Source organism: Eriocheir sinensis, chromosome 12 (genome assembly GCF_024679095.1).
Source record: "Eriocheir sinensis breed Jianghai 21 chromosome 12, ASM2467909v1, whole genome shotgun sequence".
NCBI lineage: Eukaryota > Metazoa > Arthropoda > Malacostraca > Decapoda > Varunidae > Eriocheir > Eriocheir sinensis.
In genome coordinates this window covers 23,318,394-23,345,115 of record NC_066520.1, presented here as the reverse complement: position 1 = coordinate 23,345,115, position 26,722 = coordinate 23,318,394, and the positions used below count along the sequence as shown (strand labels likewise).

Here is a 26,722-nt window from a genome sequence, read left to right as displayed (position 1 = left end):
TACACATCCTCTCTACCCATCCACCCTCCCTTACTCCCTGCCTTTTAAAACTGGGTGCTCTATACATGGACGCGGACGGACGGACGGGTGGATGGGTGAGCAAGGGGAAGCGGATGAGTGCGGATGAGCCATGTGACGGACCATTATTTCCATCGGTATTTATTTTTCAGTCGCCGGTTCGTGTTTATTTTCAGGTCTTTGTGTCGTTAATCGCTTGTGAACCTGAATGTGCGCGCGGGGAGTAGACGATATTGCATTTCGGCTTGATGTTTATTCATCTCTCTCTCTCTCTCTCTCTCTCTCTCTCTCTCTCTCTCTCTCTCTCTCTCTCTCTCTCTCTCTCTCTCTCTCTCTCTCTCTCTCTCTCTCTCTCTCTCTCTCTCTCTCTCTCTCTCTCTGTCTTTCTGTCTCTGTTTCCATATTTTTCTTTTTCTCTGATTCTGTTTTTCTCTCCTCTTCTTTTCCTCCCTCTCTCTCTCTCTCTCTCTCTCTCTCTCTCTCTCTCTCTCTCTCTCTCTCTCTCTCTCTCTCTCTCTCTCTCTCTCTCTCTCTCTCTCTCTCTCTCTCTCTCTCTCTCTCTCTCTCTCTCTCTCTCTCTCTTTCTGTCTCTGTTTCCATATTTTTCTTTTTCTTTGATTCTGTTTTTCTCCTCTTCTTTTCCTCCAACTCTCTCTCCCGGCCCCTCTCTCTCCCTCTCCCTCTCCCTCTCCCTCTCTCTCTCTCTCTCTCTCTCTCTCTGTCTCTCATGTTTCCCTAAATTACAGTACGCGGGAATGATTTTTAACTGCATACTAATATTCGTTCATTCCAACACTCTCTCCCCTTCTGCCGTATGTAGGGAAAAATAAAAATGCGTACATACTTTTTTTATCCCCTGCTGTTATTAACTCTACCGCACTCAACGACAACAGCAGCAAAACAACCGCGGCGACAACAGAGCTAACAGTGTGACAAGTGCTGGTGTCTGTGTTGTTTTATCTTAACGACTCACTGACCTCTATACTGTTAGTGCTATTTCTCTAAAGGTTTTGCCGGCATGATTATATTTTCACTTTTCCTCTCCTTCCCTTCTACCTTTTCCTTCCTTTCTCCTCTCCATAACCCCAACACAACCATTCCAAAATACCCAAATACATAAGACACATAGCTTATACAAAAGTAAGTCCCATATTCTCAAACATTTCGATTCTTACACACACTCATTTGATAAGGCTTTCGTAGAGGCTGTTGTGAGTGTTTTTATGGGTAGTTTTATAAGCCTAGTGATAGTTTGATGAGGCTTCTACATCATGAATGCACAAAAACACCCATGAGAACCCGACTAATATTCTTTGTGGCTTTAGAATATGGTTGTGAGAGCCCAAAACGTCATGACATCCAGATTTCAATACTAAAAACTGCATTTGACATTACTACTTCCAAGCTCCACGTCCTCCCTCCCTCTACCTCCCCGCTGAGCCCCCTATACAGAGCAGGGAAAACATATATATTTCCACGTGTCGACACTCACTATTTCCAGATTACTGCGAAATTTACTGCCGCCCACACGCACCATGCAGCAGAGGGTTGACCGGGGAGGAAACGTTGTGAGGAGTGATTTTTAGTCGCCATTAATTGCACTTATATATATGACAGACAGACAGACAGATAGACAGAGATAGACGACCAGCATCATCCACGGAGCTAAAAACTTGCAATATTAACACTCCCAATTCCTCATACCTGTGACATTATTACAGGTAACGTGATAGGGTTTCTTACATGCTCACGGAATGCATAATGTTAGTGAGTGTTTAGCATTGCCGCGTGAACATCATGAAAATAAGATACACTATGACTATATATTATTAGAGTTCTGCAGTGCTACCAGAGAAGGAAGTTGGAAAAGTTTCGTTTAGTCGGCGCAACATCTGTGGTCATATGCCGGAGAGAGACAGAAGGGGAAGGAATTATAGAAGAAGGAAACAGATCCCACGAGACGGGACACAACCCCCGATTAATACCTGGTACCCATTCCCTGCTGGGTGGACAGCGGCGTAGGGTGTACCAGGGAAGGAATGAAGGACTGTGAGGTAGAGATATTAAAGGTACATTCCTCAGGTGATAACGATGTATAGTGTAGCTTACCTGACTGATGACGGGATGAAGACGAGAGAGCGAGGTGTCATTTCTCTGCTGTCGAGGCATTCAGGGATGTCTTTAGTCAGGAAAACACGATCTGTAAAATAGCAAATATATGAAAAAGAATGTTAATAAGTAAGGAAAGAAATTAATATCAATGGGTCCCCGTGTATGTGCGTGTGCGTGTGCGTGTGCGTGTGTGTGTGTGTGTGTGTGTGTGTGTGCGTGTGTGTTCATGAATTGACAGTACACGCAAGTCTCTCTATATTTTTTCAAGCCGATTAAACAGTAATATGGCTATTTATATTCTATGCATACAAATCGTACATTAAGCATATATGAGAGCCATAGGCGTATAGCGGCAATAGTGACGGTAATCCAGGCTTGTAATTTGGGTTATAAATTCTGGTAATATCGGCAGCTTATTCTACTAGCAATGTACGTGATTTGTGTGGGAGATGGGAATTACTGCGAGCCTGCATCATATATACATCGCTGGTTTAGAAAATGTTACCCCTGTGCTGTGTCGTAATAAATATTCTAAACTGCGGATTGGTTACACAAGTCAGCATCCAATGAGTGATATGGCAGTGCATCTTCATTGTTTTGATTTGATAATTAATTATGTTTGGTTGAAGATAAGGGAACGAGAGCCCCTTCTTGCTCCTACCATGTCCAGAAAGCTTAATTAATTACATCATGAATCCTGGACCATGCTGAACACAATGAGAATAATTTAATGCTAGTGACCTGCATCATATTATCAGGGAGCTTTTTTTTGTGAGTGAATACTTGTCCAATACTTGTGAGCAGACTGGAATAATAAGAACACGTATACGGGAACACACACACACACACACACACACACACACACACACACACACACACACTTCACCAGGAACATTAAGTGGGAGATGCTGGGACGTGTTCTTAATGAAAACATATTTGTTCTCTCCTGCACGTCAGTTTTATGCGACTGCGATGTCATTGTAAACATTTGTATTATACTAGTATGGGACTTTATTCACTAACTTTCTCATATAATGAATTTTGCACTAAGTTATCTATGTTTATATGTATTTATGTATGTATGTATGAATGTATGTATGTATGTATGTATGTGCATTTATCTATCTATCTATGTATCTGCCTATTTATCTGTCTATCTATCCCTTTCTTTATCTATCTATCTATTTATTTATCTGTCTATCTATCTATCTATCTATCTATCTATCTATCTATCAATAAATCAATCAATCAGTCAGTCAGTCAGTCAATCAGTCTTTCTGTCTATCTATCTCTCTATTCATCTCTCAATCTATATCAGAGTCCCCCGATGACAGTGGCCGGACAGACCTCAGTCACAACAGCAGACACGGAGTGAGCTAAGCTGCCATGTTAAACCACTTACATTCAGGTCATGCCAATTTCTACACATCCACAACATTCATATATATATATATATATATATATATATATATATATATATATATATATATATATATATATATATATATATATATATATATATATATATATATATATATATATATATATATATATATATATATATATATATATATATATATATATACAATACACATGACGTTTTAACCGGGTCGCATTTTCTTTTTGCATCAAGTTCTCAAATTAACAAAAAAATACTATATATGATGTCGCTCGTTTTTTATTTTTTTTACATTTTTTTTTCATTCTCCCCCGAACATATTTCATACCATGCAACACAAAATTGAATACATAGCAATGCATTCGGCGTAGGAACATTAATTAAACAATTAGCACAGAAAATAAATAAATAAAAACAAGTATATACTTTGCGACAAGTGAACTTTTTAATTTACACCATCATTAAAACTTCTACTTCGCGTGTGTTTAAAATGTCCCCGTGTTTTAGGACGAAGCGAAAAAAACATAGCGCCTCTGGGACTTCATACGTTCTAAAACTTACTTGGCGGGGCGTTTCAACCCGACACCAAGGGCACTGGGAGACTGACCCCGCCCCTTCCGACTCTCTCTCCTTCTCGTCCCTTCCCCTCTTTACTTCCTCCCTAAACTAAGCTCTGTCATCCATGCAGTACCTTCTCTCCCTATCTCCCTCCCTTTTTAACTTCCCTTTTCCCTTATGATTAACCCTAAGGACTCCACTGTAACCTAAGCAATACTATCCTTTCCTCCTTCCCTGTATTCCTTCCCTTTCCTTCTCCCTTTCACTCAACCCTTTGGACTCCTCTGCAACCCATTCCATACTTATCTTTCCTCCCTCCTTCCATATCTTTCCTTTTTCCCTCTTCTTCTCCCTTGCATTTAATTTCTAATACTCTATCGTAACTCATGCAATGGTATCTCTTCCTTCTTTTCTTCTCTTTCCTTCCCTTTTCTTCTTCCCATCATAACCGATGCAATATTATTTCTTCCTCCTTCCTTTTCTCTCCTTTCCTCTTTCCTTCCTCCCCTACCTTTCCTTCTTTTCTACATTCAACTCTATCACCTCTATCACCCATGCAATACCTTCCATCCCTCCTTCCTTTCCTCCATTTCTTTCTTTACACTCCAACGTCACCCACGCTATACCTTCCTTCCCTCCTTCTCTCGCTCCCTCCCTTTCTTTTTTCCCTACAACGAATTCTATAACTTCGTCGCCTATGCAATTCCCGCGTCTGCCAGTGTCATCGTTCTGGGAAATCGTTTGTCAGAGATTCCGGGGAAGCAATCTCCGTGTCATCTTGAGGCAGAAAAGACACAAGGGAGGTGAGCTTCTGTCCTATCAGCGCGGGGGAGATGCATATTCGCGCCATCTGTCTCGTGTTGTGTTTCGCGTTTTGTGGTTGTTCTTTGTTGCTACTCTTTTTAATCTTTCTTTCCCTCCTTCTGCATCACTCTTTCTTTATCTTGCTGCTTCCTCGTTCGTAGCTCCTCGCAATCTTTCTTTCCCTCTTTCTTTCTGTCTCTCTATCTTGCTTCTTCGTCTCTTTATTTCATCTTTCAGTTTGGTTTTATATGTTTTGTTTTATATATACAACGTTATATATACCAAGCAATACTGAAAACACACACACACACACACACACACACACACACACACACACACACACACACACACAAACTCAAGCTGCTTACAGTCTTCCTACACTTCTTCTCTCCCTTCCTTATCTCCTCCTCCTCCTCCTCCTCCTCCTGCTCCTCCGCCTTTGAATATTTCGAAGAGCACTGCATTGAACCTTCGCGGGAGTACTTGCGGCCCTCACGTGCTAGGCGTCAGAAAGGCTTCCTCGTGGACTCACTTGACGCTCGACAGGACTCACGAGGTCTCTGCTCACGCTGGCGAAGAAGGAAATTCCCCATCCCACGTATACCTTCCTTTTGCTCCCTCTTACAGGCAGACAGGCAGACAGACACACAGACCCCTCCAACACACACAAAGGAAGTGGAAAGGAAGAAAAGGAAATTGTAAGCAAAGGAGAGCAAGGAAGCCATTTTTTAGGTGCGAAAGAGGATGCATAGCTGTGTGTGTGTGTGTGTGTGTGTGTGTGTGTGTGTGTGTGTGTGTGTGTGTTCGGTAAAATTAAACTGGTTAGACCACTTGGAGGGGAAAAAAAGCAAAGAAAACGAGGTCTGGGCGGCAACAGATTGACCTGACGTGGTTGCTAAGAGGGAAAGAGAGCGAGAGAGAGAGAGCGAGAGAGAGAAAAGCAAGCCCGGACGAGACTCTAAATAAGAAGAGGATCACGTTAAACTAAGTGGAAAAGTGGCAATTTTAGCGCTGAAAGAATACCCGGCGAAGGAAGGGAAGGGAGGGGAGGATTGGAAAGGGAAGGGAAGGGAAGGGAAGGGAAGGGAAGGGTTGGAAAGAGAAGGGAAAGGAAAGGAAGGGAAGGAAAAAGGAGTAAAAGAGAGAGGAAGGAAAGAAAGGAAAAGGGAAGGGAGGGGAGGAAAGGGAAATGAAGGGCAGAGCAGCGAAGGGAGTGGAAGATGAGGAGAGGGAAGGGAAAGAAAGGGATGTGAAAGGAAGGGAAGGGAAGGGCAGGGAAGGAAAGATTTGGGAAAGGAAAGGAAGGGAAGGGAAGAAAAGGAAAGGGAAGGAATGAAAAAGGAAGGGAAGGAAAGGGAAGGGAAGATAAAGAGAGGAGACGGAAACGTAAGGAAGGGCATGACAGGGCAAGGAAGGGAAGGAAATGGAATGGCTGAAAAGAGAAGAGAAGGGAAGGGAAGGAAAGGGAAGGGAAAAGGAGAGAGGGTCACAAGGATACCAATTTAGCGTTTTTCTGACCACACGTCAATAAGCAGGAGACTTTCGCATGCACGACTGACAGGCAAAAGGAAGAAAAAAAAAGTCGTATTAGTAGAAGGAAAACGAGGACGAGGCGACGACGGAGGGGAGGAGAGTGAATGAATAGTAAAACACACAACTAAAGAATAAGGAACATATAATAAAAAAATAAATATGGGTAGTAAGAAAGAAAGAGGGAAACGGGGAAGTTTTTGAATGTTCTGTGCGCGTTCCCGAGGCGCTTCGACTTTCCATCCCAGAAACGATAAACGCGGTGAGCAGCGCATTCACAGCATTTAAGATTAATTTCATAATCCAGTCTGGTAGTTTTTAGATGGGGCTCGTTAGCCGTGGTAGGCAATTCGCCTAGGAGAGCAAACTCCGAACAATAAACCCGGACAGGTGGAGGTCGTTAGCGCGAGCAGTTCACCTAGGAGAGCAAACTCCGATTACAAACCCGGGCAGGTGGAGGTAGTTAGCGTAAGCAGTTCACCTAGGAGAGTAAACTCCAATTACAAACCCGGGCAGGTGGAGGTCGTTAGCCGTGGTAGGCAATCTGCCTAGGAGTGGGACAACTCCGAACAACAAACACGGGCAGGTGGAGGTCGTTAGCCGTGGCAGGCAATCTGCCTAGGAGAGGGACAACTCCGAACAACAAACACGGGCAGGTGGAGGTCGTTAGCCGTGGTTGGCAATCTGCCTAGGAGAGGGACAACTCCGAACAACAAACACGGGCAGGTGGAGGTCGTTAGCCGTGGTAGGCAGTTCACCTAGGAGAGGGACAACTCCGAACAATAAACACGGGCAGGTGGAGGTCGTTAGCCGTGGTAGGCAGTTCACCTAGGAGAGGGACAACTCCGAACAACAAACACGGGCAGGTGGAGCTCGTTAGCCTTGGTAGGCAGTTCACCTAGGAGAGAAAACTCCGAACAACAAACCCGGGCAGGTGGAGCTCGTTAGCGCAAGCAGTTCACCTAGGAGAGAAAACTCCGAACAACAAACCCGGGCAGGTGAAGCTCGTTAGAGTAAGCAGTTCACCTAGGAGAGCAAACTCCGATTACAAAACCGGGCAGGTGGAGGTCGTTAGCGTAAGCAGTTCACCTAGGAGAGCAAACTCCGATTACAAACCCGGGCAGGTGGAGGTCGTTAGCGTAAGCAGTTCACCTAGGAGAGCAAACTCCGATTACAAACCCGGGCAGGTGGAGGTCGTTAGCGTAAGCAGTTCACCTAGGAGAGCAAACTCCAATTACAAACCCGGGCCGGTGGAGATCGTTAGTCGCGAGGCAGTCCACCTAGGAGAAGGACAACTCTGACCACAAACCCGGGCAGGAGGGGGTCGTTAGCCGTGGTAGGCAGTCTTCCTAGGAGAAGGAAAACTCCGAATTCAAGCCAAGATTCCCTAAGGTTCAGTAAAAGAAATAAATTTTGTTGGTTCACAAAGTTTTCTTCTCAGGAGGTTTGTTCATAGCTTGAGGGCTTGTGAGGGAGCGAGGGAGGCAGAGGAAGAAAGTGGGAGCTGAAAGAACTAGAAGAAGAAATAGAGTTAGACTGAGAAGAAACGGATAGAGGAAGAAGAGAAAACAAAAACGAGGGGTAAGAAGGAAGAGGAGAAGAAAGTGAAAGAAAGTTGAAGGAGAAAAAGAGGAGAGCGGAAACTAAGGGAAGTGAAAGAACGAGAAGAAGAAATATAGGAAGACCAAGACAGAGAGGAAACGGATAGTGTAAGAAGAAGAAAACAAATACGAGAGATAAGAAGGATGAATAGTGAGTGGAAGGATAAAGAAGATAATAAAGTAAAGAATCTATCATGCAACGCGATGGGGTGGATGAATTTAGATGAACTCACAAAGGAATTAACACACAGCAAAACTTTCTGGATCAAGTGTCACAAGATAAAGAGGAAGAGAAGGAGGATGAGGATAAAGAAGGGATAAAGAAAGGAATAAGAGACAAAGAGAGAAGGAGATAATGATGAAGAGATGAAGAAGGGAAGATTAAGAAGGAAACTCACTCAATCACACGAGAGGAGGAGAAGAAGGAGGAGGATGAAGAAGAGTAGAAGAAGAAGAAGGAGAAGGACAAAGAAACGAAAGAAGGACGCAATGAAAAGGATGATAAAGGAAGGAGATATTACTAAAGCCAGGAGAAGAGCTGGTTATGTTACTGTTCAATATAGTTCTCGTTACATTTCACAAGATCGCGTACGGCATATCTATCTTTCTATTGGGTGATATGTTAGTGGTGGGAAGTGTTATGCAGGAGCAGTAGGAAGATGGAGGAGGGTAAGAAGGGCCGCCAAGTGTAGAATAAAAGCTGTTTCTTATGTTAGTATTACATGTTACTGGTCTTGCTTTTCCAGGTGATCCGTGTGAGAGTGAGAGAGAGGCAGAGAGGCAGTGACAGAAGCAGAGAGAGGGGCAGAGAGAGGCAGGAACAGAGAGAGAGAGACAGGGACAGAGGCAGAGAGAGAGAGGCAGAGGCAGAGAGGCAGGGACAGAGGCAGAGAGAGAGAGAGAGGCAGAGGCAGAGAGAGGCAGGAACAGAGAGAGAGAGGCAGGAACAGAGAGAGAGAGGCAGGAACAGAGAGAGAGAGAGGCAGGAACAGAGAGAGAGAGGCAGGAACAGAGAGAGAGAGACAGGGACAGAGGCAGAGAGAGGCAGAGAGAGAGAGGCAGGGACAGAGGCAGAGAGAGAGAGGCAGAGGCAGAGAGGCAGGGGCAGAGAGAGAGGCAAAAAGAGACAGGGACAGAGGCACAGAGAGAGAGAGACAGGGACAGAGGCAGAGACAGGAACAGAGGCAGAGAGAGAGGCAGAGAGAGAGAGAGAGACAGGGACAGAGGCACAGAGAGAGAGGCAGGGACAGAGGCAGAGAGAGAAAGAAGAAGAAAGAAAGGAGGACAAAAAGCCACGTGTAGATAAAGTCCCTTGTGTTGCTGGTATGTCATTGCTTTCCTTACTTTTCATATGATCATTTATGGGATATTCAACTTTCTCTCGTGTTTTTATTACTAAGGGAACCAAAACCTCTCGTCCTCTTGCCGGCTCTTCCCACTTACACAATCAAGCCAACAGGAAGATCAGCTTAGTGTTCATTTTTCTTATACTGTTTTTCTTTCTTTAATATCTAGAGGAAGTGCAGTTTAAGTAGGGGGACATATTTATTATTACTGTTACTACTACGATTACTACAACTACTACTACACCACTACCACTACTACTACTATTACTACTACTACTACTACTACTACCACTACTACTACAACTATTACTACTACTACAACTACTCCTACTACTATCCTTGTTTCCACGTCGTTGTCCAGGCAGTCGAGAACGTAATAATTTGATGACGCTGCAGTTTCAAGATGATGGACAGCAATATATAACGTGACAAGGAAAATGCAGACTCTTTTTTATATATATTTCTATCATTTTTTCACCGGCCTGAACTTATTTAATTTGTCGATGCAGGAGGGTGGGAGGGAGAGAGGAGGGAAGGAGGGATAGCTGTGCATGAGAGGCTGGCTTAGGGAGGGAGGAGGAGGATAGACTGCAGGAGGGAGATAAGGGGAGAGGATGAAAAGGAGAAGAGGGTTAGAGAAGAGAATGAGTGAACCGGAGAGAGAGAAGAAGGGAGGGAGGGATGCAGGGAGTGGAGGAGCAATAAGGGATGAGGGAGAGAAGGCGGAAGAGAAGGAAAATAAGGGAGAAGAGAGGTTGGAAGGAGAGGAAAAGAAGGAAAGGATGCGAGAAATGGGAAAGGAAACGGAAGAAGGGAGGGAAGAGAAGGGAGGATGTGAAGATGGGAGGGAAAGAGGAAAAAAAAGAAGGGAAGGGAAAGCAAGGAAGGTAATAAAGATGGGTATAAGGCATAATGCAGAAGAAGATGGGAGGCTAAGAGAGAAAGAGGGAATGAGAGAGATGCGCAAATTTGGATGCTGGGAAGAGATGAGAAAGAAGAGGAACCAGGAAGAAACGAGAGATGAGGATGCTGGGATGGGAAAGAGAAGAAGAGAGGAAGGAAAAGATGTTAGGGAGAGGAAAAGAAGGCAAAGGAGGTTATGAAGATGGGTAGAAAGTTTGAAATGCAAGAAAGAGTAAGGGAGGAAGAAGAGGAACCAGGAAGAAACGAGAGATGAGGATGCTGGGATGGGAAAGAGAGGAAGAGAGGTAGGGAAAGATAGAAAAGGGAAAAGAAGGCAAGGGAGGTGATGAAGATGGGCAGAAAGTGTGAAATGCAAGAAAGAGTAAGGGGAGAGAAGGATGCAGAGGATGGAAGCGAGAGAGAGAAGGAGAAGGAGAGCGAGAGAGATGGGTGAGCCTGGATGCTGCTGCTGGTGATGCGTGAATATATTTTCCTACACGTGCGAATTTTCTGTGGCTGGCAAAGCAAATAGTTGAGTGTCTCGTTATATTTCAGCGGAACGTTAATTATTGTTCGTTAAAAAGCAGGCGTTGACGAGCTGTGTGTGTGTGTGTGTGTGTGTGTGTGTGTGTGTGTGTGTGTTGTAAATTGCAGTATATATATCGTGCAAGAGGAGCTGTGATTGTGGTGTTACCGGTAGTCTTCTAATATATAAATAAATAACGTGTTCTTTTCTACCTGTTTGTATTGTAGGTGTAGTAATTATGGGTTTGAGGTGAGTTACGTAGTGGGTCCTGAGAGCTTGTGTTCGTGTTTAGTGGTATGAATAAAGAGGTGTTTGTGTGTTAGTGGTGGTGTTTGACATACTAAAAAGTGTTCATGCTAGTGTGTGTGTTTTAGTGTGTGAGTTTGTTTTTACAGCAAGGGAAGCAGCTCAAGGTCAAAAAATATAATGAGAAAAAAAAGCCCGCTAATCTCAACTCCCATATAAGAGCGAATATAGAAGAATGGTCAAAAGAGAGGTCAATTTCGGGTGGGAGAGAGGTCAATATCGGTGTGTGTGTGTGTGTGTGTGTGTGTGTGTGTGTGTGTGTTATCATATCCCATGGCCACTGTAACCTAGCCGAAAATGAGAGTTTAGATGAATGGCCAAAAGAGAGGTCAATTTCGGGTGCAGTAGAGGTCAATTCCGTGTGTGTGTATGTATGTATGTATGTATGTATGTATGTATGTAAACTAGACAAAAGAGGGGTCAATTTCGGTTAGAAGAGAGAGATCAATTTCAGGTATATGTATGTGTGTGTATGTGTGTGTGTGTGTGTGTGTGTGTGTGTGTGTGTGTGTGTGTGTAAACTAACCAAGCCACTGACCCGTTATCACGTTCCCTCACCTTCCCGCGGTCGCCTCACCTAATCACCCTTATTAAACGCTATACTCGTTAGTGCTTTATTCGCCCGTAATCGCCGGGTTGACAAGGGAACACGAGGCAGCGGGCGCGGGCGTATAAATCAAAGCAATTATGTGTGACCCTCAAAACGTGAGGCGACTGAGCCCACGAATTTGTAATGAGAGAGAGAGAGAGAGAGAGAGAGAGAGAGAGAGAGAGAGAGAAATAAAATAAAAAGAATAAAAAGAGACAGACAGAGAGACAGACATACAGGCAGAGACATACATACACACATACACACATACATACATACAAACATAAATACGTACAGACAGACGGACACAAAGAGAATAAAGAGAAACAAACATATTTTTTTATAATTTTCTCCGTAAACATTTCACAAAACACAAACACAAAACACTAATTCAACTCTCATTCATATTTTTTCAGTCAATACTCAAGACGGCAATTCACAAACGAGCAAAACACAAACATAAATAGAAAAAACAAACACTAACCATTAATCCAACTCTTATTTCCTTCAGTCCACGCTTAAAAAATCAAATCACGAAAATAACGCGAAGAAAACGAAGCCCATAGTTAAGGCTCTCGGAGGAGGTGGTGGCCGCTGATTCACAAAGTTACCGCTAGAGGGGGGACGCTGATAAACTCGAGGCATAAGAAGAATAAAGTTTTACTCCGCCCGGTTGCCAAGGACAGAGGAAAGAGGCGTCAGGTGCCTGTCTGGGCGAGGAGGAGGAGGAGGAGGAGGAGGAGGAGGAGAAGTAAGGGGAGCAGGAGGAGGATATGGGAAATAAAACGGAAGAAAGAGAGACAGTAGAAGGAAAAAAGGGAAGAGGAGGACGAAGAAGACAAGGATGAAGAGAATGAGAAGGAGGACGAAAAAAAAAAAGAGAATAGCAAGATCAAGAACAAGAAAGAGAAGAACAAGAAAAAGAACAAGAAGAAAAAAATGAAGAACAACGAAAAAAAAACAGAAAAAAAGAAGAAAAACAGAGCTAAGAGAACAAACTATAGAGAGAAAAAATCGAGCACGAGGAGGAGGAGGAGGAGGAGGAGAAACAGGACAACGACGAAGAGGAATGAGCAAGAGAAAGAGAGAGCCTTCAAGATTAAAGACAGCTGGGATGCTCCTCCTCCTCCTCCTCCTCCTCCTCCTCCTCCTCCTCCTCGTCTCTCGCCTCTCCCTCGGCACCTAGGCCCGTGCTGCGCTGGAGTTTAAATGAGTTTTGTGAGCGATCCCTCGATACTGGCCGTTCGCTTTCCCGACTCGAAATATTGCAAGCATTGTGGAAGACCCCCTTTGAATATCTTGCTTCGATCCTGCCGCCTGTACCGTGATGGAGGGGTGGAAACGGATGCAGAGTCAGAGAGGAAGTTTGTACGATAGAAAGACAGATAGAAAGGTTGATAGATATATATTGACGGTGGGAAAGAGAGATATATATTGACGGTGGGAAAGACAGATACACAGACAGGGTTAGATACCGTGATGGAAGCTTGGAAACGGATGCAGTGTCAGAGAGGAAGTTTGAACGATCGAAAGGCAGATAGAAAGGTTGATGGATATATTGACGGTAGGAGAGATAGATATATACGGACAGGGTTAGATATCGTGATGGAGAATTTGAACACAGACACAGAATTGGATAGCTTGAGAGATAGACAGACAGAGAAAGGTAAAGACGGGGAAGGTGAGGCAGATTTAACAGATGTGATACCAAGAGCAGCACAGGTAGTTGGGAGAGGGAGAATTAAAGGGAAAAAAGGGGGTAACGAAGGCCGGGGAGCACAGGTAGTAGGGGTAAGAGAGCACGGATAGGTAAGGTGAGGTAGATTTAACATAAGTGGAACCAAGAACAGCACAGGTAGTTGGGAGAGAAGGAAAACTGATGAGGAAAAGGGTACGAGAAGGTAGGGGAGCACAGGTAGTGGGGATGAAGGGGTAAGGAGGGGTAAGGTGAGGTAAACTTAACAGATATGGAACCAGAGATATCACAGGTAGTTGGGAGAAAAGGAAAAGGGAGAGGGAGAGGAAGGAAAGGGTAAAATTAAAGAACAAAAGATGATCCTTCATTATCCTAGTCATTATACAGAGGGATAATGTGTTCCTCGCCATGCTAAGCTTCTGAATAGTATATGATGAACTCAATCACCGTGTCGGAGGGTTTTACAAAATGAGTGTGAGGAAAAAGCGAAGCAGAGGAGGAAAAGGATGACGTGAATGAAAGAAAAAAGAGAATGAGGAGGAGGAGGAAGACGACGAAGAAGAGAAGGAGGAGAAGGGGAAGAAGAAGAACAAGGAGAACAAGAACAAGAGTAAAAAAAAAGAGAGTAAAAAGAAGGAAGAGGAGGAGGTGGGTGAGGAAGAGAACGAGATTGAGGAGGGGGAGGAGGAGGAGGAGGAGGAGGAGGAGGACGACGAAGAAGAAGAAGAAGAAGAGGAAGAAAAACATGATGCACAAGAATATGAATAAAAAGAACGAAAGCAAGAACAAAAACAAAAAAAAGAACACAAAAAAGATTATTACGATGAAGAACAACGATGAACTAAACGAGAAATACCAACGAGAAAGAGGAGGAGGATAATTTGTAAGCAGAGTATATTCAAGTTACTCAGACATAAATGAATGCAAAAATAACTGATATAAAGAAAAAATAAAGGCAGTGGGCTCGAAAAATCTTACTAAAACCATTAACAAAACCCGCTAATCCTCTCTACGTTTTTTTTTAATATCAACGCCGTGCACGTATGTAAAGTATGATAAGGAATCCAATCTACTTACAAGTCGGTTCCAAGTCTCCCGTAACTCACACAGATGCAGAACGCCGTGGGGGTCAACACCAAGTGAAAGAACGAACTAGACTCTCTCTCTCTCTCTCTCTCTCTCAGCGGGGTGTATAAGGGGTGAGAGAGAGAGATGAGGAGGGTGATGAAACGAGTGAACGGTGATGTCTTGCTTTGCTCTCTCCGCGGGGGGTTGAGAGCGGGGTAAGAGAGAGGGGGAGAGGGGTAGGGGGGGGATGGAACTGGCGTATGAGTGAGCGGTGGTTCGGTTCTCCAGCTTCGAAACATTTGAATCCTCGTGTCATTATCGCGTTTCTCTATTTGACGAGCAATGTTTTTATACTTCTGTTATTTGCCTTACCTGCGTGTGTGTGTGTGTGTGTGTGTGTGTGTAGTCAGAAGCCCCTCTCTAGCTCCTGTCTGGATTAAGTTACACGTGGTTGGATCTGACTCAATGTTATACCTGTGTGAGTGATTACTTATGTGCGTGTGTGTTTATGTAGTTCAAAGTCCTTCTCTAACTTTTTTTTACCATTAACTTTGTCAGGGTTGATTTACAAGTGGTTGGTTCAGACTCGATGTTATACCTGCATGGGTGGTCAAGTTACGGTTTCACCCAACCAACGATTTTCTCACTTGGTTCATGTTTTCTTGGTGATAGATGAAGTGAATTGCACGATTTTGTACCTCATTTCCGTCGCAAATGTCTACTTTTCGAGTTATGCCTCTTTTCAAGTTATGCCTATCCCCTTCCCTAAACGATCTTGGGAGACCTGTGGGAACACGAACCCTGGACCCCCCCCCCCCCACCTTTAAACGATATATAATCTCTTATCTTTACTGGAGGGAATATACATTGCAGCCGCCGGCCAGTCTTTTGAACCCTTTTTATTGGAGTCTTTTTTGTCTAACTCTTCTTGTCTTTAGTTTTGTCTGGGTTTAAATACCTGTTTGAATCTGTCTCTCATTATGTCCAGCTGTACTTGTTCACTCGTGTCCGTCTCTGTTAACGTAAGTAATGAGGTCGCTACATAATTAGTCACTCTCTTTGTCATTCTCTAACTTTTTTCTACCTTTGTTTTTATCGATGTCCTTTATACCTGGTCTCTCTCCCCCTCTCATTGTGTTTCGCTAAGCCTGTCCACTCGTATCTGTCTTTGTTAACGTATCTAAAGAGGTTTTTCCATCGGTATAAGTCATTTTCTAACTCTTTTTCGCCTGGTTTAATCTATACCTGATCTGCTCAATACCTGGTCTTTCTCATTTTGTTCGCCCTATCTGTCCACTCTTATGTCTCTGCTAACCTAAATAATGAGATCTCTACGTAGTTATGTCTTTCTCTAACTCATTTTTACCTCTATTTTTGTCTACGTTCATCTATAACTAGTCGAGCGTCTATCCCTCTCTCTCATTGTGTTCGCCCTATCTGTTAACTTTTATCTGTGTTTGCTAACCTAAATAATGAGATCTCTACGTAGTTACAAGTCTTTCTCTAACTCATTTTTACCTCTACTTTTGTCTACGTTCATCCATAACCAGTCGAACGTGTCTCCCTCTCTCTCCCTGTGTTCCACCGCATCACTCCACTCGTATCTGTCTCCGCTAACCCAAATAATGAGGTCGCTACTAAGTGCAGGCAACGCATAAATTTTCCAGGCGGCGGGTTCATTAGGGTCACGTTGAGGCCACTCCGCTGTTTTGTCAGGCGTTGTCATGCGAGTGTCGTACGTGACTGGCCATGATGGACTCCCTAATTATGTGTCCAGTCAACCTTGTTTTGGGGTGTATTTAGTGCGCTGCGGGGTGAGATCAAGGCTGGACCCACTTTTGTATGCTTCCTTTTGTTGCTCGTGTGTGTGTGTGTGTGTGTGTGTGTGTGTGTGTGTGTGTGTGTGTTGGGGGGGGGGAACTTTTTTCTATCTTTTAACTCCCTTTCACTGTCCCTAGTTCCCTCCCTTTCACTTTCCTCTCTCCCTCGCTTCTCACTACACTCCTCTCCCTCAAATCCATTCTCCTCCTCCTTTCCCGCCCTCCTCGTTATCCGCGAACCTCTGCTTTCAACACCTAAACTTTGGCCAATCCACGCGGCCCCGAACTCTCTCCTGGTAATTCAAATATTTAGTGAGTTTCACCGAAGTGGCAAGAGAACGGAATGTCGCTTACCGAGACTGCAAAGTTGAAAGTAGCAGATGGCGAGGAAAAAAGTATATAAGGAGATTGGGGTGTGAAGAGAGGAGGAAGAGAAGGAGGAAGAGAAGGAGATGGGGGCGTGGAGAGATGTGTAGGAAATGAAGGAAACAGAGGAGAAGGAAGTAGAAGAGAAAGATAAGGAGGAGGAAGAGGAAGAGCAGAGAAAGAACAGAAACGGAGTAGGAGACGAAAGAGAGGACAAGAGGGGAATGAAGAGGAAATAGAGAAGGAGAGGAAAGGAGAGGAAAAAAAACAAAAGGAGTTAGACGAAAGAGAAAACAAATAACAACATGAAAAGGAGGAGAAAGAAAAAAAAAAAAGAGTGAGATATGAACAGCCAAGAAGAAGAAGAAGAAGAAGAAGAAGAAGGAAGAAAAAAAATCACATATATCATAATTTTGACATCAAAGTCCTGAATCTATAGAAAAAAAAGTTCCCAGGAAGTTGTCTTAAAAGTTCCCTACAATTCTTCCTCTCACTTCTTTTTTAAGTAATCTGACAAAATCTTTCTTAAACTCTGCAACTGACTGACTTACTGATTGACTGACTCCCTATCCATCTCTTTCTATCCTCTACATTCTCTTCCAATCCTCATTCTCTTGCGTCTACATTCCATCCTTCCTTCCTTCCAAGCTTTCGTCCTCCTTCTTTCCATCTCCTCTTCGTTTCCTTTTCTATCCTAATTCTCTTCTCCTCTCGTCTAATTCCTTCCTTTCTTTCGCCCTTGCAGTCTCCTTTTTTATCCTCTTCCATCTCCTCTTCATTATTTTCCTCTCCACACTGTCATCTCTCGTCTCCATTCCTTCCTTTCTTCCTTCCTTCTTTCCTTTCTTCCTTCTTTTCTCCCTTCCTTCCTTCCTTCCTTCCTTCCTCCCAGCCTCAAAAGCTCTCACGTTAAAGTCATTACCTTGCTCAATTCAGATTCTCCTTCGATTGTGTGTTTTCTCTCTCCTTTTTCATGCATATTATCGTGTGTGTGTGCGTGTGTGTGCGTGTGTGTGCGTATGTGTGTGTGTGTGTGTGTGTGTCCAGTTACCTTCTCCCCTTCATCTTCCATCTCACGCCAATTTAGTATTTGCAAAGTCTTCAGGATTCAACGTCACCTTTCATTATCTCGAAATTGACTGAATTCTCGCTGACGTAACTCGTTCGTAGTTTTTAATACTTTTTTTATGTAAATTTGAACCCTTATATGAGTTTCCGCTCCGTATTCTCTCTCTCTCTCTCTCTCTCTCTCTCTCTCTCTCTCTCTCTCTCTCTCTCTCTCTCTCTCTCTCTCTCTCTCTCTCTTTTCTCTTTGATTTCCCATGCTCTTTTTTTCCCTCACAGATCTCTCAGGAGTTTTAATGGAAGGGGGAAACTACGATTAATGCCTCGCCCTCGTGACTCGACTAAAACTTGGGTCGGTCGGTCAATTCAAAAATCCTGTCCTCACTGAAAGAATATAAAAGTAATTCTTGCACTCTTTTCTACCGAGGGCCAAAGACTCTGGACCCACTCATAACGAGGGGCTTAGAGCTGCTTCTGTACCCCCTCGTGCATAAGACTTTCCCGACTTACTGCAGAACTTCTTTATTTTCTTCCCTGATAAAACTTTTGATATATATGTGTGACCTGGGAGGCGTGGGTCCAGATAGCCACAGAATAGCTTATAAGACTACTTCTGCCTGCTTTAAAGACTTGGGTTTCGTGGGTATGTGGTTGAATATTCATTGAGAGCGTTGATTCTGTTCATGAATTGCTTTTTCTTTGTTTCCTTCCTTCCTTTTACGATCTCTTGCTTTCATCTTCCCCTTATCTCCATGTCTATCCTTGTTTCTGTCTCTTAAGCAATTGCCTCCTCTTCGTCCTTCTTCAAATTCATCCTCCCCCCCTCTCTCTTTCACGTTCCTTTCGCGTACCTTGTTTTTAATTTTATGTTTTTGCTTTTCCTTCCTTTTCGACTGGTTACAAAGGCCTATGAACACGCAGATGAGGTTTTCCTGGTTTTCCTTTCAATATTCTTGCTTTTCCTTCCTTTACGTCTAGTTATAAAGGCCTGTGAACACGCAGAGGAGGACAGGAGAGGGGGAGAGGACGGATGAATTGCGACGACAACCAACACGAACAGTCCACACTCCATTGTAACTACACCCAGCATCCCTAGTTCACATCTCGTCCATTTCAAACTCTTGGCAACACTCAACACCCGCTGCCCACACTCATCGTAACTACACCCAACGTAAACACCACACATACACCCTACATCAAGCTCTCGGCAACACCCAACTTAACACCCACTGCCCCACACCTGACCCATCTTAACCACGAGAAAGGGCAGATGAGGAGAGAGGGGAGGAGTAGGCAAGCCGAACGCCGCCCCCTTACCTTCCTTTCTCTTAAACCCCACAGTACACCTCGACCAACTTCAGACTTCTCCGTTCCTTTCCCCTTCTCCGCAATTTATCTCTCATCACGTGTCAAATAATTCCCGCCTCCTTTTACCTCTCCTCTTTTCCTTCTTTCTCTCACTCCCTTTCTCTCTGTTGTTTCTTGCTTTCATTTCCTCTTACATTTTCCCTTTCCCTGTGCTGTCATTTCTTGTCGCTTTGATTTCCAGGCTCTCGGAGAAGGGGTCAAAGTATATATATTGTAGTTTTCGTAAGGTGTAGCAATGGCCTTTATATATTAAGAAACAAAGGCGTGAGAAAGTACAATATGCGTGGGCCTAAACTTGCACTCTAGGCTTGTTTCGTACCGTTCTTGTTCTCCTCTAAGTCATGTTCCCTCTATCACTCAAAGGATGTTCTCAGAGTAGCGTTTCCAGCCTCTTCTTCCTCCTTTTCGGGCTCACCTCTTCAGTCATCTCTCCTCTGCCTTCTTTCTCGCATTCCTTCCCTTCCTCCTCTTCCTATCCCTTCCCTGTCTCCATCCTCCCATCCCTTCCCAGCCTCCTTCCTCTCATCCTTTCACTCTCCTTCTCCTCCTATCCCTTCCCAGCCTCCTTCCTCCCATCCCCTCCCTCCCCTTTCCCCCGTCAATTCACCGCAGTTACTCCCAGCTTGCCATCGTGCGTGCTTTCAAGTCTTTAATCTGGGCTATCACCCCCATCGCTCAACTCCGGCCGGCGCTGTCTGGCTCTCCGGCGGCGGTGACAGTGACGGATTTGCCTAATACTCTATCGCTTGTTGGTAATGCACGTCCATAAACTGCACTGGTGGAGTCTGAACCCAGGTGCCCCAACCCACCCCGACCCACCCACCCCTTGAGAGCGTGTATGAAGCATCGAGTGTTTAGGCGGAGAGAGTTGCTGGGTTTGGGTCTCTATGTAAGGCGTTGGAGTGAACATAACGCTATTGAGGTCGGGTATTGAGGCATCTGAAGAGCATAGATATTCTGGGGTTTTAGGATTGGTTAAAATATATGAGACGTAGCCATTTGTAGAGAAGTAGTCAATCGGTGGTTATATTATTTGTTTGTGTGAGTATAGCATGAGTGTTAGAGGATTTAGACACTTGAAGAGCCTTAATAGTGTGGGGTTTTAAGAAGGCATAGATAATAATAGACTTAGCCATTTGAATTGAGATAGCCAGTTTGTTTCAATACTCCTTTTCTATTTTTTTTTTTTATTAATTTTCCTAGCGCGTTTTGAGACACCTGAAGAGCCTTGTAATTGTAGGATTTCAATATTGCTAAGAAAATATCAGACTTCCCTCTTTAAAATGAAAACAGAAACAAAAACAGTTGGTAAGGGAATATTTCTTTGTGAGTGTATTATTTTTATAGCAAAGGAGACAGTTCAAGGGCGTAAAAAAAGAAAAAGAAAACAATACTAAAGAAAAAAAGCCCGCTACTTACTGCTCCTGCTCCTCTTTCTCTCTATTTTAGCCTTTTTTTCTCTCTTTATTTTTTCTCTTTCTTATATTGGTTTTTATTCCCTTGTGTCCCCCCCCCCTCCCCCCCCCCGCGACGCAATCCCGCACCCCGCGAGCCACTCCTGGGCGCGAGAAGTCCCCGGGCTCACAGGCAGATTGATGGCAGTAACAACGGTCAGAACACCTACATTCCTCTCCCTGCCAGGTCACATCGCCGGGCCCATAGCCATGTAAATCCCACGCGTTCTCCCGCTCTATCTCCCTCCCGCTCCCTCTCTCTATCCCTTACCTTTTTCTTTACTTGCTTTGCTCTTATATCGTCTCTTGTGTCCACCTTTTCCTTATCCCATTTCTGTTCTTTCCTCCTTTTCTTTTTATTTCGTGTTTATTTACTGTTTTATCTCCTTCTGTCTTTTCCTCCTCCTCCTTCTCCTTGTTCTCAAAATCCCTCTTTCTCTTTCTCTCTCTTTTTTTTTCTTGCTTTGTGATCTCTTGCTTAAACAAATTCTTTACTTTTTTATCTTATCTTGTTTCTATCTGTTATTTATCTATCTCTTGTTTCCTCTTCTTCTGTCTCCTTCTCCCACTCGTTCCCTCTCTCTCTCTCTTTCCTTTCCTTTCTGTTATACCGTGTCTTTCTTTCCCCTTCATCCCTTCTTCATTATCTTCTCTTTTAGACGCGTGTTGCTGTCTATTATTTATTCATTCACCACCTGTGTTCTCCTCAGCCACCTGTTTCCTAGTCTTCCTCCTCCTCCTCCTCCTCCTCTTCACGCCTAACTGACTATAGCAGCAGCTTGACAGATTTTCTACCTCACCGGCTTAGTCTTCCTCCTCCTCCTCCTCCTTCCGGCCCCGAAGTCTACCGCCCCAGAAGATTAGTAAGAGCAAGGAAGAAAGACATGGCAAAAGCGAGTGTTTCTGAGCGGTCTTCTAATTTCTTTTTTCTTTATTTTTTCCTTGCTTTTTCTGGGGTCTCCTCGTGTGCAAGTGCTAATATTTTTCTCCTCCTTTCTTCTTTTTCTTTTTCTTAGCTTTTTCATTTATTTAGTCATTATATTTTATTCTGGCAGTTCAGTTGCGAGATGTAAGTTTTTTTGTTGTTTCTTTCGGGTTACGATTTTTTCCCGCTTCATATTTCAAGTTAATTTATGAGTTTATTTATGAGGCACGATAGGATTATATTTCTCTCTCTCTCTTAAAAGTATAAACTCACTTTTAAACTCTCTTTTTATTTCTCTTTTCTTTTCCTTCTATCTGTCGGTTCGCCTCTCACTCTCTCTCCATCTCACTCATTGTCTTTCTCTTTGTACGACTGGAAGAAAGGGAACGGCTCCTTATTTTCCTTCTGTCTCTCTGTTCCTCCAAAAGGGTCATAACACTACCCCTGGAAATGCCCACAACACCTACGAAAGCTTAGTCAGTTATGAGTCCTTGGGCGCCGAAATTTAACCCTAACTCCCCACCTTTTCGCTACAAAGAAACTCTGCAAAAACAAAGTCTCCTATTCGAAGCGTCCACACAAGAGCCCAAAGCGAGTTGTGAAAAATAATGATAATAATAATACGTGAGTGTGCGAGGTCCGCATTAGTGAAATGAGTGTAAATAATATATTTATAAATGTGAGAGGGTTTGAAAAATGACGAGCGGTGTGTGTGTGTAGGGGGGGGGATGTGTGTGTGTGTGTGTGTGTGTGTGTGTGTGTGTGTGTGTGTGTGTGTGTGTGTAGTAGTAGTAGTAGTAGTAGTAGTAGTATTAGTAGTAGTAGTAGTAGTAGTAGTAGTAGGAGGAGGAGGAGGAGGAGGAGGAGGAAGAGGAGGAGGAGGTATGTGTTTCCTTGCGATATTTTCCGCGTTTGCCTGTCTCATTGAAATCTAATCACAGAACACATATTTAAACATTCCTCTCATAATTCAAAACAACTTACTCCCTAAAATCAACAACAACAACAAAATAAACTAAAAGACTGTACTTACCAACGGGAAAAGGCGCTCTCGAATACATGTAGGCAGTCGATCCTCTCAGGTCAGATTCAGAAGGTAGACACTGACTCCCGAACCGGCCAGAGCTGTCGAGAGAGAACCCACATAAGACACAGTGCCAGAAAATGTATGGAAAGTGGAAGCAATAGAAGATAAGACAAGATAATGTATAATGAGAGAGAGAGAGAGAGAGAGAGAGAGAGAGAGAGAGAGAGAGAGAGAGAGAGAGAGAGAGAGAGAGAGAGAGAGAGAGAGAGAGAGAGAGAGAGAATGTAGTTGAAGATAGCCAATGAAAGACCGCAAAATAGTAAGTGTAATGAGAGAGATAAAATTCATATAACAAAACCAGAAAAATGTAGCGAAATAGAGAGAGAATGGGAGACCAAGAACCAGAAAATGTGATAAAGATAGCCAATGAAAGATAAAAAGAACCAGATAATGTAGTGTAAGAGACCCAACGAGATAACAAGAGATAAAATGAAACCAGAAAATGAAACGAAAGAGACACAGTGGAAAAATACAGACCCAGAGAAAAAAATAGCTTGGTCTAAAAGATGCATAATTCCTACATATATTAATAAAAGAAACCCAAAAAATATCGTATCGTGTTCCTGGTCATGGTGGTAACATTTCCGAGGCCGAGTTTTCATGCCAACACGTTTTATTTATTTATTTATATTTGTTGGTGTTTGCCTTTCCCAGCCTCTCCTCCTCCTCCTCCTCCTCTTCCTCCTCACAGACACACAACACGTACGCGCATATTTGTTCCTATTGAAGGTTTGTGTGTGTGTGTGTGTGTGTGTGTGTGTGTGTGTGTGTGTGTGTCTCTCTCTCTCTCTCTCTCTCTCTCTCTCTCTCTCTCTCTCTCTCTCTGTAAATCTATGTAAATCTCTCTCGTCCTTACATAAACCTTCATTCTCGCTCACAAACACAAGCTAAGTACACAAACACCCGCTTAAATGAGTCACTGGATCCCTTACCTCCCCTTAATACACTGTGAGGTAGGTGACGAGGCTGAAAACGAGAAAGAAAATGGTTTAAAATTGACCCGCACCTGAAAACATGACATCTCGCGGGGGTGTTTACGTTTGGTGCTAATGATGATGATGATGTGTGTGGGTTGGGTATCCGCCGCTCTCACGGGGCTACTTTAACACGAGATTTTAACCTTATGTGATTTTAATGACAATATTACATTAAAAAAGACAAGGTAAGTACATGAACACCCACATAATGACTCAATTGAATCCTCTCCTTCCCTTTAGAGACAGTGAGGTAGGCTGCGAGGTTTGAAATGACGAGGAAATGGCCTAAAATAGACTAATATTATCTTAAAACACAAGTTAAGGACACAAACACCCCTGAAATAAGTCACTTGAACTCTTACCTTTCCTTAGCACGGGTGACGAGGGACAAACCGAGGAGAAAACGGCTTAAAACTGACCGGCACTTGAAAATATTAGTCCTTTGGGAGGTGTTCTGATGATTACGATGATGTGTGGTTTGTGCTTCCGCCGCTCTTACGGGGTTACCTGATCACGGGATTTTCACCATATTTTTAATTTTTTACAATAATCATAGCAATAAAAATGATAAAAGTGATAATGATAATATAAATAGCAACAATAATAATCATGGACGTTATCAATTATCGTCTCAGGCGCTAACTTCTCGTATTTACACAATTATTAGGCTATTTTGTTGCATTTTCGTTTCCTACCCTTGAGCTGTCTACCTTGCTGTAAAAAAAAAACTACACCGCTATCATCACCACCACCACCGCCACCACCACCACCACCATAGCTCATAATTATATATATACATTTACTTCATTATTACTTACTTTCTTACTTACTACTTACCACCACCATCACCACCACCATAGCTCATAATCATATATATATACATTTACTTTGTTATTTAGTCACTCAGCCACCTATCCACTCTTGTATCGTAAGTCTGGCACCACTGAGCCCTCTCCACCGTGCATGTGTCCCGCCCCCCTGACAAGTGACCACCCGCCCGCCCTCCGTGATTTCCGTGTTTCCCGTATTGAGTGACTACTAAACGCGTGACAAGGGATTTTAAGTGCGCTAAGGATGTGTAACAGGTTGTGCTTGAAGTGTCTGGTAGCGTTGACGTGGAGACTGGAGGGATTACCATAAGAAGAACGATTTTTGGAGAGGTGAGTTATGCTCGGTTCATGTTGCATCCGTTTTAAGTCTGATAGCTTAGTTGTTTAGTTGAGTTACCTTCTGAAATAACAACTGCAAGGTAGTAATAGATGAGGGAGAAGTACAGGAAGAGTAAATTGTAATGAGTGACAAGATGGAGGAAGAAGTAGCCTAATTAAGTGAGGGGGACGGGACTGTTAACTCAGATTCTTCTCCTCCTCCTTCTCTCACGGTAATAATGATAACTATAAACCATTACTTGATCTTCATTGTCACAGCGTCGCCTTATTCACACATTTCTCGGCGTTGTAATTTTCATCTGTCAGTTTCGTCTGCAGCTCCTCCCCCACGTTTGTTTACCATGACGTCATCGGTGAGAGATGGAGAATGGCGGGGCTGTGCTAAGGTAGACTCAATTAGTGGTAAATAGTTATCATTGGAAGACCTGGTGTGGGTGTGCGGTACGGGCAGGACCATGTAGGGAGTATTACTTTATCGATATTTCTACTTTGCGGGAAAAAAAGCAATAATGAGTTTCAGAAATGACGTTACCCGGGCATTTTGAAATCATTTTATTAATATTACGTTATGGATATTTCTACGTGACGCAAAATGTGTATGTGTAATCAGCTTAGGGAAATATTTAAATTATTGTACCGCCCGCCCATTCCTCCCCGCCGCCGCCTCGTCTTCCCCTCCGTCACGAAACTAATCATTATATAAGGGAATGGAAACAGGGAAGGGATATATATTTTTTTGTGTATAGACGTAATTCTAGTTAGTTTTTATTCTTCTTTTTTAGGGTCGTGCCAAATTATTACACCTACCGTTTTTATTTTTTTTTATTTTTACTTTGTTTATTTTCTTTATTTTATTTTAATCTATTTTGTTTTTTGTTTTTTTTATGTTTACGTGATAAATTATTACATCTACCTTTTTTTCTTTTCATTTCATATCTTTTCTTCTTTTCTTTTATCTATTTTTATCTTACTATCCTCTATCTTATTTATCTGTTCTATTGTATGTCTTATTTTATGTATCCGCGGCAAGCAATTACTATCACATCTAACCTCTTTTTTTCTCTCATTTTATTGTGTTTTCGCTATTAAAAAAGAGTCTTCACCGGCGCAGGGTAGATTACGAGGCTCATTAGTTACTCCCTAGTCCCTTTCCGCTGTGGGTGTGTTTATTTTTTTGTCGCTCTGAGCTTCATTTGCGGACGAAAAAGGAAAGTTAGAAATGGGTTGTGTATATTTTGAGAGGGAGAAATGTTATACTGGGTGGTGGACTTCATTTTTTTTCTTTTCTTGTAATATATGATAAATTTTGGGTCGTCTGGGTTGAGTGAATGTGATGATAATGATGATAATGATAGTGAGAATAATGATAGAAAGAATGCAGGGTGGCTATGGTTTAACACACACACACACACACACACACACACACACACACACAGACATAAACACACATCCATTCCTCTCCCTTATCATTCTCTTCCTCCTCCTCCTCTTCCACCTCATCCTCCTTATCATCTCTCATATCCACCTCCTCTTCTTCCTATTCTTCCTCCTTTTACTTCCCCTTCCTCCTTACATTTCCCTTCCTCTTTTTCCTTTCTCCTCTTCCTCCTCCTCCTCCTCATCCTCATCTCCCTACATACACCACCTCCTAATCTACCTCCTTTAACTCTCATTCCTCCCTACGCTTCCCTCCCATCCTCTATCCTCCTTCTCCTCCTCCTCTTCCTGCTCCCCCATCTTCCCATTTACGAGGCAGGGCTCATGAAAGTAATGTGTTGTTGGTGGGCGCCGCTGAAGAGGGTAATGGAAAAGGTAGGTACTCGCTCTCTACCTTCTCCTTTAAGCACCCTTCCAGTCACGTCCGCCGCCAGTACCCATAACGCTGCGAGTCCCTCTGTATAGGTACCGCTGTATATGCCTTGCTCTGGGTGTGCGTGGAGTATATTCAAGTTAAGGGGCTATTACACTAGGCAAATTTTCCGTGGATCTTGAGTCAAACTACGATTTCCGCTGGCGTGGTTCTCATATTTCCGTG

At 43.3% G+C, this 26,722-nt stretch overlaps 1 protein-coding gene across 1 annotated transcript in view; it reads right to left on the bottom strand.

Annotated features, from left to right (window-relative positions):
* The window catches only part of LOC126997657 (tryptase-2-like), a 200,513-nt gene extending 177,991 nt beyond the window's left edge, over positions 1 to 22,522 (bottom strand). The window contains exons 1-2 of the mRNA XM_050858881.1: positions 22,488 to 22,522; positions 2,128 to 2,218 (exon numbers count right to left, since the gene is read on the bottom strand). The gene's annotated coding sequence lies outside the window, so the exon portion shown is untranslated. The remainder of the gene's footprint in view (positions 1 to 2,127; positions 2,219 to 22,487) is intronic.
* Between the last annotated feature and the right edge of the window lie 4,200 nt (positions 22,523 to 26,722).